The following is a 5,059-nucleotide window of genomic DNA, read 5'->3' as shown; positions in this document are numbered from 1 at the left end:
AGACTGTAAGATCTTTGAGTACAGTGACCACGGCTTGTTGTTGTTCACAGAACTTAGTAGAATATCAATAAATATTCATAAATATCTATTTTTATTTTTTAAACTGGGAAAATAAATTCAAACTGATCAGTTGTCTACTTTGTCTGGACATGTTGAATGGAGGGTGATTTTCCAAATTAATCTCTAAGAGGTAAGATTATGTCCAGAAAATTTTTCTTGTCACATGTATGAGTGAATTATTTTATCTAAGACTCTTTTATGGTTCTCAGAGAGAGAATTATTTAGGCAAACCCTTGAAGGCATCTCCTTGGCGCTAATTTCTAGTATACATTGTGTTCACACGTTTGATGTAAACTAAGTGTATTTGTATCCATGTTTCATCCCAGCTCAGGATGAAATTACAAAATTGTTCTAATATCTGAGATCCTGTTTTCATATCAGAGTTGGCAAACTTGGGGGTGAGGATGGGGTAGGCAGTCTCCATGCCTATGGTGAAAGCAGTTCAAACCTGGGTGATTCTAGGCCTATGATCTTTGCAAATAGATTTTCCACAGCTGCCCAGAAAGGCTGCAGAAGAATGTTGTCCCTCTCAAGTTAACAGGTGTTTAGAAATTGAAGAGGGAGAGGAGCTTGTATAAATGTCTTTGGCCAGTTCCTACACTGATCTGGCTTTCAAGAGGAATCCATTTCTTGTAAAGTAAGGCAAATCATAACTAAAGCCAAAATCTTTCTTTATTTTAGTTATACTAAGTTTCCATTTATATTGTCAGAGTTAGGGCTCAGACCCTTCAAAACCATTGTACAGACTGGGTCCCCAGACCCCTCACATGAAGATCCATGCTAGGTAATTGGGGAAGATTCCAGGAGCTATTGGCAGACAACATGAGCTCAGCCCTCAGCTTCCTCAGCGGCAGCAGCTTATAGGTCTAGTAGCTTACAGGTCCGGCGGTGGCAGTGGCCTTCTGGAGGGTCCCGGGGACACTAGCAGCAGCTGTAGTGGCCTCTCATTCTTTATACTTAAGTCCATAATCCAGGACATCTGGGTGCACATGTGCAATTACACTAGGAGACAACCAAGGAACACCTGAGTGCACGTGCCTGTTTAGGTCAAATGCTCGGCAAGATTCTGAACATTTGATGGACTCTGACCATTTTCCTATATTTTCCCAACACTGTTAAAATGTTCTAATAGATTTGGGGGCTTAAACTTTTTTTTCTTTCTAGCTTGTACCTTCTAGCTTCTGATTCCTAGGCTTGACAGGGAACTAAATTTCAGAAAAAAAAATGTATGTGTGTTTGGCTTTTAATCAAACGGGTCTATCTTCTGCAGATATTTATGCAATAGATTCTACCCTCCCTTCGGTCAGCTTTCTCAGAACTGAGAAAAGCCAGGCTAACCATTTATTTGCCTATTTGGGAAAGTCCCCTGTGCTGTTTTGGAGATTTTGAAGGCTCTGGCACTGCTAGTGCAACTTCTGTGTTCTGGCTGCTTTCTTGCCCTCCTGCCCGAATTCTTTCTCTTACTCTGTCCCCATTCCTCTTCCTTCTCATCTTTGCACATGCTAGTAACATGTCATAGGTACTTTTATATGCTGTTCTTGCTCTATTGCTACTGTATTGATACTGTACATATTCAATGAGTCTTACGTACTTGACATTCAAGGCTATTTATGAGTATTCCAGTTACTGAATCAAACCTTTATAGTATGTGCTTGATTACTATTTTTCCTCTTAGTTTATGCCAATCATTAAAAATGTAGATTCATAAATTATAGTAACTAAGAAGTTGCATTAGAATGATTGATTTTAACAGTATCAAAGATCTTTTTTGGGAGGAAATAACCATTATCACACCAGTCTCTTTTACTTTTTACATATTCTATTTTAGTTTTTGAAAATAATTTTTCAGTGGATGTATTATTTGATATCCTACTCTTTTTCCAAGTAATTATTATTTCTATTAGTCTGTACAATTATTATATTTAATGAATTTTTATGTTTTTCTATCATATATACACCCCCCCCACACACATATATACATATATATGGGCAATTCATTCATCATAGAATACTTGAGTTAATTTAATCTTATTTATTATTTTAATTTTTTTAAATTTGTTAATTGGCAGATAAAATTATATGTATTTATTGTGCACAACATGATGTTTTAAAGTATGTGTACATTGTGGAGTGGCTAAATTGAGCTAAGTAACATATTCATTGCTTCACATAGTCATCATTTTTGTGGTGAGAACAGTTAGCATCCCCTATATTTGCATTTTTTCAAGAATTTATCATCATTAATTACAGACACCATACTATACAAAAGATACCTTAAATTCATTCCTCCTGCATAACTGTAATTTTGTACCCTTTGACCAACATCTCCCATCCCTGCACCCCTCATGCGCCCCAGCCTCTGATAACCTTCATTCTACTCTCTACTTCTTTTAGGTTAATTTCCATTTCCTTCTATCCTTCCTTCTCCTTTCCTTTATTAAAGATATATTTGGAATGCACCTCTTGTTGATGTAGGTTTGGCTTCTGTTAAGAGTATTTCCTTAGGAATTATTCCCATAGATAGGGTTGCTGTGTAAAAGGACATAAGCATAAGTGTTTCACAATTGAAGAAAGACTTTTAAAATTTTTAATGCTGCCAGCTGTGTAATTCTATAAAAGTTTCACCATACCCTTGAACAGTGAATAATTTAAAGCACGTTTTACTACTTAGATATGATTATATTGTTACCTCAAGTTTGCTTTAATTTGCTTTTCTTTTATTATGAGGAAAAGCAGGACATTTTCTATTTCATGTTTACTTTTTGTATTTTATTTTGTAGGAATTCTGCTTATACTGTAAGGTGTGTATTTCCCTTCTCCCTCTACCTTGAGAGTCTAAAAGCAAATTCTACTCAGAAGTAAGGAATTTTGTAATTATTTGCATTAAGATATTGTTTTAACATATTTATATTATAAATATATTTAACTAGAACTGAGGTTGAATTCCCCCCCCAAAAAACCTACAACTTTGATTAACTTAAATTTTGGTGTGGGAGTTTTTTTTCCTTTAGATCTTTTGAATTGCAGTTAATGGAAATTACACGAAAATTTACTTCATTCTTAGATGTGTACCTTAGGCAGTAAAATGTAGTGCTTTTATATGTTATAATCAAGATGTTGAAAACTACATTCAAGGAACTGACATTTGGAATAACCTTCATCCATTTGCTGCTATTTACTGAGCAGCCACTTGAGCTAGGTATTGTTAGGTACAGAGGACATAATGGTGAACCGGCCCCAGCTGTGCCCTCAGGGAACTTTGTGGTGTGGTTTGGGAGAAAGAATCACAGGTAACTATAATAGATTTTCTATGGTAGGAGAAACAAGATCAAGAAAAATTCACAACCAGTTGAGTCCCAGAAACCAAAGGAGGCCAGTGCAGTATAAAGGGGAGGCATTTAATCTAACTTGGGGAAAAGATCTGGCTTGCTGGCAGAAATGATGTTTAAACTGAGATCTGAAGGACAAGCAGGAGTTACCTGCTTTACCTAAGAGGGTCTTATATGTCCCCACTCCGTTGTTCTGGTGATGATGATGATTATTATTTTTTGTCTCTGAGGGTAAGCACTAATGGGTAGTTTTTATCTTTTCTCATAAGACACAGATACCATCATGGGAAAAGAGTCCAGCGCCACCGAGAGAAGCCAGGCAGAAGTCCTGAATGCCAGACTGCTCTTCCAGCAGGTTTGCTTTGCAGCTCAGCGTCTGGATCTTTTCTTTCATAAAGGAAATGCCCAAAAAGAGGTGTTCAAGCTTCATGTCCTGGCCCTCGGGGATGTGGCTTGGCAAGACTGCATTAAACTCATGTTCCTGCACCCAGTGGCTTACAGGAGGAAAGCTGAAGAACTGTTATGGAGAAAAATGTACTCTGACTTGTCATGCTGATAATGAAGACCAGCGGAAAACACATGGATGCTTTCAAACACTGGGAAGATCCCCTGAGGTCTCATTTGAGGGTGGCGTCAAATTCTACGAGCATCTCTTCCTGTTCCTGCAGGACCACTACCAGCTGAGGTTGCAGCACTGTATAGACAGGCGTCACAGTGTGATACACATGATTGGCTGCAAGAAAGTAGGGCCCCCCTCAGAGGAAGAGGCCATCTGGGCTTGAATGGCCTGCCGTCTCTGCCTGCTCTCTCTGAGAGACTTGTTCCGCTATCAGAATGAGTTCCTAACCCTGGCTACTGTGGACTTGGCAGAGAGGTGTTATTACAGAGCTGTGTCAGTGGCTCCACACGTGGGAATGCCCTTCAACCAGGTGGGGGCTCTTGCAGGGAGTAAATGCTATGATGTGGAAACCGCATACTTCTATCAGCACTGCCTCCACTCAGAAGTGCCTTTTAAAGGGGCATCCTAGAACCTCAAATGGCTCTATGATCATGCAGGGAAAAGGTACAGCCATCTTTAAAGGTACCTGAGAAAGTAACTGTCTCCCAGCCAGAGACAGTGTTGGGATAACAACAAGCTGCCTGTTAGCTTTCTCTACCTTCAGACGCTCCTGCAGCCTTGGAGGAAATTCAGAGCAGCCAGGTTGATAGCCCTGTGCCCGCTGGTTCTGGAAGACTTTGGTCTCTGTCTTTCCTACTAGCCATATCTTCCTGACTAAGCCAGGCTTCCACAGAGGGAAAGCCCCCAGGGGACTATTTGTTCCTCCCAGATCTCCTCATCTTCCACATGGTTCTGTGCCTTGTGAGTGTGCACACCCTGAGGAAAACAGGCTTAAAACAGCACAGGCCAGTGGTCATCCTTACTGTGACCCTTTTCTCTCATCTAAGTAAATATATGAATACACAAATCCAGGCCGAGCTGCAGAAAGAGAAGCTGACTCCAGAGGTGGTCGTCTCCGATGATGGAAGCCAGGAGAAAAAGTCTGGGGAGGGGCAGCAAGACTTTCTAGCCCCCTGCCCTGGGCCTCACCACAGTAAATCTCAGAAAAGCCCCAGGTTGTATTGTGTTTCTAGTGAGGGTTACAACTCAGAAGCCAGTTTTCATTCCTGCT

The sequence above is a fragment of the Galeopterus variegatus genome, unplaced genomic scaffold (assembly GCF_000696425.1).
Source record: "Galeopterus variegatus unplaced genomic scaffold, G_variegatus-3.0.2 Scaffold9471, whole genome shotgun sequence".
Lineage (NCBI taxonomy): Eukaryota > Metazoa > Chordata > Mammalia > Dermoptera > Cynocephalidae > Galeopterus > Galeopterus variegatus.
This window is presented reverse-complemented; position numbering follows the sequence as displayed.